The sequence below is a fragment of the Bombina bombina genome, chromosome 1, assembly GCF_027579735.1.
Source record: "Bombina bombina isolate aBomBom1 chromosome 1, aBomBom1.pri, whole genome shotgun sequence".
NCBI lineage: Eukaryota > Metazoa > Chordata > Amphibia > Anura > Bombinatoridae > Bombina > Bombina bombina.
In genome coordinates this window covers 617028135-617042965 of record NC_069499.1, presented here as the reverse complement: position 1 = coordinate 617042965, position 14831 = coordinate 617028135, and the positions used below count along the sequence as shown (strand labels likewise).

Below are 14831 nucleotides of genomic sequence, written 5' to 3'. Positions count from 1 at the left end.
TTGTTCCTTTAAGGATCCTATGGATAAGAAGTTTGAGGGGTTGCTAAAAAAGATGTATGTACACCAGGGTTTACAATGGCAACTGGCGGTGTGTATTGCTACCATCACTAGTGCGGCGCCGTACTGGTTTGATGTGTTGTCGGATTCTATTCAGACTGACACTCCCCTTGAAGAGATTCAGTACAGGATCAAGGCCCTTAAGTTGGCCAATTCCTTTATTACGGATGCTTCCCTTCAGGTTATAAAGTTGGGAGCAAAGATTTCTGGTTTTGCCGTTCTGGCCTGCAGAGCTTTATGGTTGAAATCCTGGTCTGCGGATGTTTCGTCTAAGCTTTTGGCGATCCCCTACAAGGGTAAGACGTTGTTTGGGCCGGGCTTGACTGAAACTATTTCTGACATTACGGGGGGAAAAGGATCATTTCCTCCCTCAGGATAAAAGGAATAAGCAGAAGGGACGTCAGAGTAATTTTCGTTCCTTTCGAAACTTCAAAGGTAAGCCTTCCTTTCCCTCTGCCAAGCAAGATCAGTCTAAACCTTCCTGGAGGACTAACCAGTCTTGGAACAAGGAGAAGCAATCTAAGAAGCCCATTAATGATTCAAAGTCAGCATGAAGGGTCTGCCCCCGATCCGGGACCGGATCTTGTGGGGGGCAGACTCTCCTTTTCTTCTTAAAGACACGATGAGTCCATGGATCATCTTCATTACTTATGGGATATACACCTCCTGGTCAGCAGGAGGAGGCAAAGAGCACCACAGCAGAGCTGTTAAATAGCTCCTCCCTTCCCTCCCACTCCAGTCATTCTCTTTGCCTACGTTAGTGATAGGAAGAGGTAAAGTGAGGTGTTAGATTAGATTCTTCAATCAAGAGTTTATTATTTTAAAAGTGGTGCAAGATTGTGCTGCTTTGTTCTAGGGTGTAGCCGTAGTCCATATCAGTATCTACAGTAGAGCTATTGATGGCTTTAGAGCAATGGGAACTTGTGGGACATAATTCTCACTGCGCCTCCCATAGATTGATGCTGCCCTGCCTCTGGAAAACCTCAGGACTTTCTCTTAATTTCACAGGTCCATGGGAGGGATAGGACCTCTTAAACCTGGAAACTGCCTTGCTGCCAGGCAGAAGATGAGGTAAGTGCTGACTTTATTTCTGGGAAGGGAAATCTCAGAGAGAGTTTGGGCATTATTTTTTTTTATTTTTTTTACACAAAGACCTCATCGACATAGAGCTCCTTATTATGGGGGCTAACAGAATGCATCTCCTAGTTGCTTTAGGGGACTTTTGGAAGCTTTGACGCAGGCACTGAGAATGAAGGATGACATGTGATTCATCTCCCGGCGGTTTCATAATAGTACATAGCCGACCGGGAGATTTCTTACTGACAGACTAATGTTGGAGCGAGATCAGTGTGAGGGTGTTTTACTCTTGAGAGTTGGTTTACAGACTATGCAGCTGTCTAACAGTGTGACAGGAAGCTGAGCAGTCTTAATTTTCCCCCGGTCTAACTTAATAATAATGGCGACCGGGAGAGGGATATTGAAACGCCCACAAGGGGCGGAGCTTGTGTGGCGCCCATTTGGCTGTGCACACCTTTTTAAGTGCTCCGGTTTTCAGAAAGAACCTCAGCAGGGGTTATGCTGACTAGTAGATCTAGTGGTTGCGCTTAGACAACTCCTCCCTAGTACTTCCGATTATCAGAGGGAGCACAGAGTGTTTTATCTGAGTGTTACGCTTGGAGACAGCGCTACTACTGTTAGGATTTTATCAAAAGGACTGGCAGGCACCTCAGCAGGGGTTATGCTGAGGCATATAAGAGTTTGCTGTACTTACGTATTTTCCGAGCACTTTTACTGCCATTACAAGTAAAAAGTTTCCACTTTGAAATTTAAAGAGACAGTAACGGTCTTTTTAGGTGTTTATTTGGATACATTTCAGTTAAGACCTTTATTGGATTACTCATCCATACATCAGTCTGATGGCCCAAGTGTCCCTACTATGCAGGGGTTATCATCTCTAGAGTGGCTCCTTCTTTTGTTAAATAAAGGTGGCCATTTCCCTGTTTTCTTTGTACTGAGAATTTTTCTATAAAATGAGAGGGATTCTCATTGTGTTCATAAAGTATTACAGTCCGCCCATACAGTGCCCTGCGCTCCTCACCAACTCCGTAGGGAGTTTTTTTCTTAACAAGACATCGCTTTTCTAATAAATATTTGGCGATATCTGTTGCATTGGCGGATTTTTCCTTGTCATGTATTTAAATATAGACTATTCCGAATGTTTTATTCCCTGAAGTTCAACGTGGAAGTTACTTCGGTAGTAGATAGGGGAAACATCTCAGACTTCTTCTGGGGGGTTCCTTTGTCCTATATTCGAGGTCTGGTTCACCTCCATTTGCTAAATCTTAAGGAGGTTCTAGTTACCCTGAGGGGCTCCGGTATGTCTGGCCCTTCTCTCTATCTCCTATATTTCAAAAGGAACTGTTTTCCATCTTAGCTAAGAGAACTACTATACCCATGGAGGATAGTTAGGCTTTCAAGAATGGAATGGAAAAGATTAGGGAGCTGGGGAGGTAGCTCAGCTGGTAAATGCCCTGACTACAATAAAAAAAGGCCTTTTTATAAGATCAAGGGTCACAGGTTCAAATTCCAGCAGGGCTGACTCAGCCTTCATTCCTCCGAAGGTTACTCGAAGAGAATGTACACTAGGGCTACAATGACAGCCAGCTGGGTGCATTGCTACCATCACTAGAGTGATGCTATTAGGCTAGAGACTCCCCTGGATGAAATCCAGGGTAGGATAAAAGCTCTTAATTTGACTATTTCCTTTTATTACGGATGCTTTCCTTTAAGTTATCAGTCAGGGAGCAAAGTTTTCTGGTTTCTCTGTCCCAACTCACAGAGCCTTAGGGTTAAGACCTTGGTCTGCGGATGTATCCTTTAAGTAATTTTTGTTCCTTTCGAAATTTTAAGGGAATTTCTTCCGCTTCCTCCTCCAAGCAGGATCAGTCTAAACCTTCCGGGAGGCCCAATAAACACGGCTTCGTGGAAGCGCTCAGACATCCGCTCAGTGTGGCAGTCGGCAATAGCAGTGATCTTTGCGTAAGCACCACACCCCCTCCTGACGTCACACTCAAGTCCCAAAGGCTGTCAGCTGTACCGGTGCAGTAAGAGGAGCGTTCCACCGCCACTTCAACAAGAAATAATGAACAGCAACCAACGCACCCGGTAAAGGCAATCAATAGCACAAAAAAAGTCCCAGACTGAGTGATGCAATAATGTAGGCTGTATTGCTAATTCCAAAATACAAAGGCATATCATGGGTAAAAGACAGGCAGCAGCAAACTGGTCAAACACGTTTCATATATTACTTCTTCAGTGACCATACTAACACCCATAATGCACTGCTATTTAACAGCCAGGAGAACCCGATCAGTCTTGGAATAAGGGAAAGCAATCCAAGAACCTGCTAGAGAAGTCAAAAACAGGCCGGACAGATAGCTCAGTGTGCTAATGCACTGTGGCGGAGTTTCGTAGCAACCCAAGGGTTGCAGGATCGATCTCTGGTGAAGTCCTCTCAGCCTTTCACCCTTACGGTTGATTAGCTGCGCAAGGGATTCTCCTTCCGAGGTCGATATCATGAGTAGCTCTGTGAGTCCCTAACGGGTAATTAGCCGTGCTTTACAAGTACCCAGTACATACATACAGGCAGGATCTTGAAGGACAAGAGTTTTCCTCCCAGAGGCAGTTTTCTGATTTCAAGATTATCTGTAGTCCAGATAAAAGGAGAGGCGTACTTATCAAGGACCTCTTCAACCTGGGAGTGAAAGTTTCTGTTCCGTATCAGGAACAGAGTCTGGGATTTCTTCCAATCTGTTCGTGATTCCCAAAAAAGAGGGAATTTTTCAGGACAATTTTAGATCTCAAGAGTCTAAACAAATTTCTCAGAATACCGTCCTTCAATATGGAAACTATTTGTTCCATTTATACTTTGGGTCAATTTATGACAACAGTGGATTTAAAGGACGCGTATTTGCTTGTTCCCATTCATAGGGATCATCACAAGTTTTCTAAGGTTTTCCTTTCTGGACTTATACTTCCAGTTCGTAGCTATTCTCTTCGTTCTTTCCCCAGCTCACAGAATTTTCACAAGGTTATGGGTTCGCGGTTGGCGGGGCTTCGGTTTGGGGGCGTTGTAGTGGCGTCCTATCTAAACGACACCTTAGTCCAGACGCCATCCTTTCAACAAGCCAGATCCTACAGGGACTGGGTGTTAGCCTTCCTGTGATCTTACGGATGGAAGGTAAATTTGGAAAAGAGTTTCTTGGTCCCATATACAAGGGTAAATATTTTGGGAACCATTATGGATTCCCTATCAATGAAGATTTTTCTGATTGATGTCAGAAAATCTAAGATTTGCAATTCATGCCTAATCCTTCATTCCACTTCTCGGCCATCAGTGGCTCAGTGCAGGGGGATAATCGGACTGATGGTGGCGGCAATGGTCACCATTCCGATTGCTTGGTTTCTTCTCAGACCTCTGCAGTTAAACAGGCTCAAACAATGGAGTGGAGTTTTTGCGGTCTTATCTCTTCAAATACTTCTCAGAGACAAGGGTCTCTCTGCTATGGTGGTTGTCTCTGGGTCATCAGGGATCCTGCTTTCGCAGACCATCTGGGTTGACTGTGAGAACAGATGCCAGCCTTCTAGGATGTGGAGCAGTCTGGGGCTGCCTAAAGTCTCAGGGAATTTGGTTTCAATTAGAGTTCCTTTTTGCCCATAAACATTTTGGGGCTGAGAGCAATCTACAATGCTTCCTGGTCTGGCTCCAGTTAGCGTCGGCTCAGTTTATCAGGTTCCAGACGGACCACATATCGTCAGTGGCCTACATCAATCATCATGGAGGAACAAGGAGCTCCTTCCATTATAATTTAGTGGGCGGAGGCCCATTCTTGTTGTCTGTCGGCAATCCACATCCCAGGGGTGGACAACTGGGAGGCGGATTTTCTGAGTAGACAGACTTTTCATCCGGGGGAGTGGGATCTTCATCCGGATGTGTTCTCCAGGCTTATTTTCAAATGGGGTCAGCCGGAGTTGGATCTCATGGCATCCAGGCAGAATGCCAAACTTCTGAGGTACGGGTCGAGATCCTGAGATCCTCAGGCGGCGCTGATAGATATTCTGGCAGCCCTTTGGTCCTTCAATCTAGCATATCTGTTTCTTCCGTTTGCTCGCCTTCCTCGAGTGATTGCCAGGATCAAACAGGAAAGGGCTTCAGTGATTTTCATAGCTCTGGCCTGGCCTCGCAGGATCTGGTATGCAGACCTGGTGGAGATGTCGTCTCTACCTCCTTGGAGGCTTCCACTTCAGAAGGACCTTATGATTCAGGGTCCCTTTCATCATCCAAATCTAGATTCTCTGAAGCGGACTGCTTGGAGATGGAACGGTTGATTCTCTAGCCAAGCAAGTTTTTTTCTGACTCAGTCATAGACACTTTGATTCAGGCTTGTAAGCCTGTCTATAGACAGATTTGTCACAAGATTTGGCATAAATAACTTTCTTGGTGTGAATCCAAGGGCTACTCATGGAGTAGAGTTAGGATTCCTAGGATTTTGTCTTTTCTCCAGGACGGATTGGAGAAAGGATTATCAACAAGTTCTTTAAAGGGTCAATTTTCAGCATTATTTATCCTGTTACACAAGCGTCTAGCTGATGTCCCTGATGTGTACAGTCTTTTGTCAGGCCTTAAACAGAATTAGGCCTGTGTTTAGACCAGTTACTCCTCCATGGAGTCTTAATTTAGTTCTCAAGGTTCTTCAAGGAGTTCCGTTTGAACCTATGCAAAGACCTCATCGACATAGAGCTCCTTATTATGGGGGCTAACAGAATGCATCTCCTAGTTGCTTTAGGGGACTTTTGGAAGCTTTGACGCAGGCACTGAGAATGAAGGATGACATGTGATTCATCTCCCGGCGGTTTCATAATAGTACATAGCCGACCGGGAGATTTCTTACTGACAGACTAATGTTGGAGCGAGATCAGTGTGAGGGTGTTTTACTCTTGAGAGTTGGTTTACAGACTATGCAGCTGTCTAACAGTGTGACAGGAAGCTGAGCAGTCTTAATTTTCCCCCGGTCTAACTTAATAATAATGGCGACCGGGAGAGGGATATTGAAACGCCCACAAGGGGCGGAGCTTGTGTGGCGCCCATTTGGCTGTGCACACCTTTTTAAGTGCTCCGGTTTTCAGAAAGAACCTCAGCAGGGGTTATGCTGACTAGTAGATCTAGTGGTTGCGCTTAGACAACTCCTCCCTAGTACTTCCGATTATCAGAGGGAGCACAGAGTGTTTTATCTGAGTGTTACGCTTGGAGACAGCGCTACTACTGTTAGGATTTTATCAAAAGGACTGGCAGGCACCTCAGCAGGGGTTATGCTGAGGCATATAAGAGTTTGCTGTACTTACGTATTTTCCGAGCACTTTTACTGCCATTACAAGTAAAAAGTTTCCACTTTGAAATTTAAAGAGACAGTAACGGTCTTTTTAGGTGTTTATTTGGATACATTTCAGTTAAGACCTTTATTGGATTACTCATCCATACATCAGTCTGATGGCCCAAGTGTCCCTACTATGCAGGGGTTATCATCTCTAGAGTGGCTCCTTCTTTTGTTAAATAAAGGTGGCCATTTCCCTGTTTTCTTTGTACTGAGAATTTTTCTATAAAATGAGAGGGATTCTCATTGTGTTCATAAAGTATTACAGTCCGCCCATACAGTGCCCTGCGCTCCTCACCAACTCCGTAGGGAGTTTTTTTCTTAACAAGACATCGCTTTTCTAATAAATATTTGGCGATATCTGTTGCATTGGCGGATTTTTCCTTGTCATGTATTTAAATATAGACTATTCCGAATGTTTTATTCCCTGAAGTTCAACGTGGAAGTTACTTCGGTAGTAGATAGGGGAAACATCTCAGACTTCTTCTGGGGGGTTCCTTTGTCCTATATTCGAGGTCTGGTTCACCTCCATTTGCTAAATCTTAAGGAGGTTCTAGTTACCCTGAGGGGCTCCGGTATGTCTGGCCCTTCTCTCTATCTCCTATATTTCAAAAGGAACTGTTTTCCATCTTAGCTAAGAGAACTACTATACCCATGGAGGATAGTTAGGCTTTCAAGAATGGAATGGAAAAGATTAGGGAGCTGGGGAGGTAGCTCAGCTGGTAAATGCCCTGACTACAATAAAAAAAGGCCTTTTTATAAGATCAAGGGTCACAGGTTCAAATTCCAGCAGGGCTGACTCAGCCTTCATTCCTCCGAAGGTTACTCGAAGAGAATGTACACTAGGGCTACAATGACAGCCAGCTGGGTGCATTGCTACCATCACTAGAGTGATGCTATTAGGCTAGAGACTCCCCTGGATGAAATCCAGGGTAGGATAAAAGCTCTTAATTTGACTATTTCCTTTTATTACGGATGCTTTCCTTTAAGTTATCAGTCAGGGAGCAAAGTTTTCTGGTTTCTCTGTCCCAACTCACAGAGCCTTAGGGTTAAGACCTTGGTCTGCGGATGTATCCTTTAAGTAATTTTTGTTCCTTTCGAAATTTTAAGGGAATTTCTTCCGCTTCCTCCTCCAAGCAGGATCAGTCTAAACCTTCCGGGAGGCCCAATAAACACGGCTTCGTGGAAGCGCTCAGACATCCGCTCAGTGTGGCAGTCGGCAATAGCAGTGATCTTTGCGTAAGCACCACACCCCCTCCTGACGTCACACTCAAGTCCCAAAGGCTGTCAGCTGTACCGGTGCAGTAAGAGGAGCGTTCCACCGCCACTTCAACAAGAAATAATGAACAGCAACCAACGCACCCGGTAAAGGCAATCAATAGCACAAAAAAAGTCCCAGACTGAGTGATGCAATAATGTAGGCTGTATTGCTAATTCCAAAATACAAAGGCATATCATGGGTAAAAGACAGGCAGCAGCAAACTGGTCAAACACGTTTCATATATTACTTCTTCAGTGACCATACTAACACCCATAATGCACTGCTATTTAACAGCCAGGAGAACCCGATCAGTCTTGGAATAAGGGAAAGCAATCCAAGAACCTGCTAGAGAAGTCAAAAACAGGCCGGACAGATAGCTCAGTGTGCTAATGCACTGTGGCGGAGTTTCGTAGCAACCCAAGGGTTGCAGGATCGATCTCTGGTGAAGTCCTCTCAGCCTTTCACCCTTACGGTTGATTAGCTGCGCAAGGGATTCTCCTTCCGAGGTCGATATCATGAGTAGCTCTGTGAGTCCCTAACGGGTAATTAGCCGTGCTTTACAAGTACCCAGTACATACATACAGGCAGGATCTTGAAGGACAAGAGTTTTCCTCCCAGAGGCAGTTTTCTGATTTCAAGATTATCTGTAGTCCAGATAAAAGGAGAGGCGTACTTATCAAGGACCTCTTCAACCTGGGAGTGAAAGTTTCTGTTCCGTATCAGGAACAGAGTCTGGGATTTCTTCCAATCTGTTCGTGATTCCCAAAAAAGAGGGAATTTTTCAGGACAATTTTAGATCTCAAGAGTCTAAACAAATTTCTCAGAATACCGTCCTTCAATATGGAAACTATTTGTTCCATTTATACTTTGGGTCAATTTATGACAACAGTGGATTTAAAGGACGCGTATTTGCTTGTTCCCATTCATAGGGATCATCACAAGTTTTCTAAGGTTTTCCTTTCTGGACTTATACTTCCAGTTCGTAGCTATTCTCTTCGTTCTTTCCCCAGCTCACAGAATTTTCACAAGGTTATGGGTTCGCGGTTGGCGGGGCTTCGGTTTGGGGGCGTTGTAGTGGCGTCCTATCTAAACGACACCTTAGTCCAGACGCCATCCTTTCAACAAGCCAGATCCTACAGGGACTGGGTGTTAGCCTTCCTGTGATCTTACGGATGGAAGGTAAATTTGGAAAAGAGTTTCTTGGTCCCATATACAAGGGTAAATATTTTGGGAACCATTATGGATTCCCTATCAATGAAGATTTTTCTGATTGATGTCAGAAAATCTAAGATTTGCAATTCATGCCTAATCCTTCATTCCACTTCTCGGCCATCAGTGGCTCAGTGCAGGGGGATAATCGGACTGATGGTGGCGGCAATGGTCACCATTCCGATTGCTTGGTTTCTTCTCAGACCTCTGCAGTTAAACAGGCTCAAACAATGGAGTGGAGTTTTTGCGGTCTTATCTCTTCAAATACTTCTCAGAGACAAGGGTCTCTCTGCTATGGTGGTTGTCTCTGGGTCATCAGGGATCCTGCTTTCGCAGACCATCTGGGTTGACTGTGAGAACAGATGCCAGCCTTCTAGGATGTGGAGCAGTCTGGGGCTGCCTAAAGTCTCAGGGAATTTGGTTTCAATTAGAGTTCCTTTTTGCCCATAAACATTTTGGGGCTGAGAGCAATCTACAATGCTTCCTGGTCTGGCTCCAGTTAGCGTCGGCTCAGTTTATCAGGTTCCAGACGGACCACATATCGTCAGTGGCCTACATCAATCATCATGGAGGAACAAGGAGCTCCTTCCATTATAATTTAGTGGGCGGAGGCCCATTCTTGTTGTCTGTCGGCAATCCACATCCCAGGGGTGGACAACTGGGAGGCGGATTTTCTGAGTAGACAGACTTTTCATCCGGGGGAGTGGGATCTTCATCCGGATGTGTTCTCCAGGCTTATTTTCAAATGGGGTCAGCCGGAGTTGGATCTCATGGCATCCAGGCAGAATGCCAAACTTCTGAGGTACGGGTCGAGATCCTGAGATCCTCAGGCGGCGCTGATAGATATTCTGGCAGCCCTTTGGTCCTTCAATCTAGCATATCTGTTTCTTCCGTTTGCTCGCCTTCCTCGAGTGATTGCCAGGATCAAACAGGAAAGGGCTTCAGTGATTTTCATAGCTCTGGCCTGGCCTCGCAGGATCTGGTATGCAGACCTGGTGGAGATGTCGTCTCTACCTCCTTGGAGGCTTCCACTTCAGAAGGACCTTATGATTCAGGGTCCCTTTCATCATCCAAATCTAGATTCTCTGAAGCGGACTGCTTGGAGATGGAACGGTTGATTCTCTAGCCAAGCAAGTTTTTTTCTGACTCAGTCATAGACACTTTGATTCAGGCTTGTAAGCCTGTCTATAGACAGATTTGTCACAAGATTTGGCATAAATAACTTTCTTGGTGTGAATCCAAGGGCTACTCATGGAGTAGAGTTAGGATTCCTAGGATTTTGTCTTTTCTCCAGGACGGATTGGAGAAAGGATTATCAACAAGTTCTTTAAAGGGTCAATTTTCAGCATTATTTATCCTGTTACACAAGCGTCTAGCTGATGTCCCTGATGTGTACAGTCTTTTGTCAGGCCTTAAACAGAATTAGGCCTGTGTTTAGACCAGTTACTCCTCCATGGAGTCTTAATTTAGTTCTCAAGGTTCTTCAAGGAGTTCCGTTTGAACCTATGCATTCCTTAGATATCAAGTTGTTATCTTGGAAGGTTTTATTTCTGGTAGCGATTTTTTCTGCTCGTAGAGTGTCTGAGTTTTCAGCATTACAATGTGAGCCCCCTTTCCTTATTTTTCATGCGGATAAGGTTGTCTTATGTACAAAATTTGGATTTCTTCCCAAGGCTGTTCCTGATCGGAACATTAATCGGGAGGTTGTTGTACCTTCTTTAAGGTTTAATTTACAGGCGACTAAAGACTTTCGCCAGTCTTCCTCTTTGTGGTATTTTCAGGCAAACGTAGGGGACAGAAAGCTACGGCTTTTTCTCTTTCCTTTTGGCTGGCTGAAGAGTATTATACGTTTGGCTTACGAAACTGCTGGACAGCAGCTTCCTGAAAGGATTACGGTTCATTCCACAAGGGCTGTTGCTTCCTTTTGGGCATTCAAAAACGAAGCTTCTGTGGAACAGATTTGCAAGGGTGCAAGTTGGTCTTCTCTTCACACTTTTTAAAAGTTTTATGCTTTTGGGAGAAAGGTTCTTCATGCAGTGGTGCCTTCCGTTTAGGTATCCTGTCTTGTCCGTCCCGTATCATCCGTGTACTCTAGCTTGGGTATTGGATCCCATAAGTAATGAAGATGATCCGTGGACTCATTGTGTCTTTAAGAAGAAAAGGAAATTTATGCTTACCTGATAAATTTGTTTCTTCTTAGACACAGAGTCCACAGCCCACCCTGTCCTTTTAAGACAGGATGTTATTTATTGTAAACTTCAGTCACCTCTGCATCGTGGCTTTTCCTTTCTCTTCCTAACTTTGGTCGAATGACTGGAGTGGTAGGGAAGGGAGGAGCTATTTAACAGCTCTGCTGTGGTGCTCTTTGCCTCCTCCTGCTGACCAGGAGGTGTATATCCCATAAGTAATGAATATGATCCGTGGACTCATCGTGTCTAAGAAGAAACAAATTTATCAAGTAAGCCTGGGTTCGGGATGTTCCGAATTCCTGGGCGGTGGGCATCCTGTCCCAAGGATACAAACTGGAGTTCAACACCTTTCCTCCCAGGGGCAGGTTTCTCCTCTCAAGATTATCTGTAGACCAGATAAAAAGAAAGGCATTCTTACACTGTGTTCGAGACCTTTCCAACCTGGGAGTGATAGTTCCTGTTCCCATACAGGAAAAGGGTCTGGGTTTTTACTCCAATCTGTTTGTGGTTCCCAAAAAAGAGGGAACGTTCAGACCAATTTTAGATATCAAGAGTCTAAACTAGTTCCTCAGAGTATCGTCCTTCAAGATGGAAACTATTCGTTCCGAGTTCCTCCCTGATGATTGATGTAAGCCACTGAAGTTACGTTGTCCGACTGGAACCTGATAAACCGGGCTGAGGCTAACTGAGGCCAGGCCAGAAGAGCGTTGAAGACTGCCCTCAGCTCCAAGATGTTTATGGGGAGAACCGACTCCTCCCGAGTCCATGTCCCCTGAGCCTTTAGAGAGCAGGCTGGCATTCGTTATCACAATCACCCAGGTGGGTCTGCGGAAGCAAGTTCCCTGGGAGAGTTGTTCCAGAGACAATCACCACAGAAGAGAACCTCTTGTCACCTGATCCAGAAGTAATGCGTACCTGCATGTTCCTATCCACAGGGATCATCACAAGTTTCTGAGGTTCACTTTTCTAGACAAGCATTTCCAGTTCATGTCTCTGCCATTCGGCCTTGCCACAGCTGCCAGAATTTTTTCAAAGGTCCTGGGGTCCCTGTTGGCGGTACTCCGGTTGCGGGGCATTGCAGTGGCGCCGTATATGGACGACATTCTGGTCCCGGCGCCATCCTTTCAACAAGCGAACTCCCACACGGAGATGATGTTATCCTTTCTGCGTTCTCACGGATAGAAGGTGAATTTGGGAAAGAGTTCCTTAATTCCAACTACAAGGGTAGTGTTCTTGGGAACCATAATAGATTCCCTATCAATGAAAATTTTTCTGACAGAGGTCAGAAAATCAAAGATCTTCGACTCTTGTCTGGCCCTTCAGTCCTCTCCTCGGCCGTCAGTGGCTCAATGTATGGAGGTAATCGGTTTGATGGTAGCTGCCATGGACATCATTCCGTTTGCCTGTTTCCGTCTCAGACCTCTGCAGTTATGCATGCTCAGGCAATCGAACGAGGATTATGCAGATTTGTCTCCGCGATTACTACTGGATCAGGTGACAAGAGATTCTCTTCTGTGGTGATTGTCTCTGGAACATCTCTCCCAGGGAACTTGCTTCCGCAGACCCACCTGGGTGATTGTGATAACGAATGCCAGCCTGCTGGAATGGGGAGCAGTCTGGGGTTCTCTAAAGGCTCAGGGGACATGGACTCGGGAGGAGTCGGTTCTCCCCATAAACATCTTGGAGCTGAGGGCAGTCTTCAATGCTCTTCTGGCCTGGCCTCAGTTAGCCTCAGCCCGGTTTATCAAGTTCCAGTTGGACAACATAACTTCAGTGGCTTACATCAATCATCAGGGAGGAACTCGGAGTTCCTTGGCTATGACAGGGGTAGCCAAGATTATTCAGTGGGCGGAGACCCACAACTGCTGTCTATATGCAATCCACATTCCAGGGGTGGACAATTGGGAAGCAGGTTTTCTGAGCAGACAGACTTTTCACGCAGAGAAGTGGGAACGCCATCCGGAAGTGTTTTCAAGCTTGATTCTCAAATGGGGACAGCCGGAGCTGAATCTCATGGCATCTCAACAGAATGCCAAGCTTCCAAGGTACGGGTCGAGGTCGAGGGATCCTCAGGCGGTACTGATAGATGCTCTGGCGGTCCCTTGGAATTTCAGTCTAGCATACCTATTTCCTCCGATCGCTCTCCTTCCTCGGGTCATTGCTCGAATCAAACAGGAGAGGGCATCGTTGATCCTCATTGCACCTGTGTGGCCTTGCAGGATCTGGTATGCAGACCTAGTGGAGATGTCATCTCTTCCACCTTTGAGACTTCCTTTGAGGAAGGACCTTCTGCTTCAAGGGCCCTTCCTTCACCCAAATCTAGGTTCTCTGAAGCTGACTGCTCGAAAATTGAACGCTTAATTCTATCTAAGCGTGGTTTTTTTGAGTTGGTCATTGAGACCATGATTCAGGCTCGTAAACCTGTTACCAGAAATATTTACTATAAGATATGGCATAGATATCTGTATTGGTGTGAATCCAGAGGTTTTTCTTGAAGTAGATTTTGAATTCCTAGGATTTTGTCTTTTCTCCAGGAGGGTCTGGAGAAGGGATTATCTGCTAGTACCTTGAAGGGTCAAAAATCCGCCTTGTCTATTTTGTTGCACAAACGTCTTGCGGATGTTCCTGACGTGCAATCCTTTTTTCAGGCCTTGGTCAGAATCAGGCCTGTGTTCAAACCAGTTACTCCTCCCTGGAGTCTTAACCTTGTTCTTAAAGTTCTTCAGCAGGCTCCGTTTGAGCCTATGCATTCCTTAGATATTAAGTTGTTATCTTGGAAAGTTTTGTTTCTTGTTGCAATTTCTTCTGCTCGCAGAGTCTCAGAACTCTCTGCGTTGCAAGGTGAATCCCTTTACCTTTATTTTTATTCTGATAAGGTAGTTCTGAGAGAGTCACGGCTCATACTACGAGGGCTGTTACCTCTTTCTGGGCATTCAAAACTGAAGCTTTTATGGAACAGATTTGCAAGGCTGCAACTTGGTCCTCTTTACTCACTTTTTCCAAATTCTATAAATTTGATACTTTTGCCTCAGCTGAGGCTTCTTTTGGGAGAAAGGTACTTCAAGCAGTGGTGCCTTCCGTTTAGGTTCCCTGTCTTGTCCCTCCCTTATCTGTGTCCTCTAGCTTGGGTATTGATTCCCAATAGTAATTAGAGATGATCCGTGGACTCACTGTGTCATTAGAAAGAAAACAAAATTTATGCTTACCTGATAAATTTATTTATTTCTTGACACAGCGAGTCCACGGCCCGCCATGTTTTCTTTAGACAGTTTGTTTTGTGTTATAAACCTCAGGCACCTATGCAACTTGTTACTTTCTTTCTCTCCTTTTATTTTGGTCAAATGGCTAGGGTTGGAGGGAAGGGAGGTGATATTTAACAGCTTTGCTGTGGTGCTCTTTGCCGCCTCCTGCTGGGCAGGAGTGGTATTCCCAATAGTAATTAGAGATGATCCGTGGACTCACTGTGTCAAGAAATAAATAAATTTATCAGGTAAGCATAAATGTTGTTTTCAGGTAGAGGTTACCAAGAGACAGACTCTTACAGGACTGGGAATCCTTTTATAGCAACCAGTTTGGTGATATTATTAACATTGTTAAAAAATGTAAGACTTGGTACATCATCATTTATATATTATATTAATATAAAAAAAAAGTGACACAGGCTAATTCCTTTTACGTCTGGGG

General features: G+C 45.0%; 1 protein-coding gene across 3 annotated transcripts in view; it reads left to right on the top strand.

Annotated features, from left to right (window-relative positions):
* The window catches only part of LOC128645781 (heat shock factor protein 3), a 280321-nt gene that overhangs the window by 178954 nt on the left and 86536 nt on the right, over positions 1 to 14831 (top strand). The gene's annotated exons all lie outside the window — the stretch shown is intronic.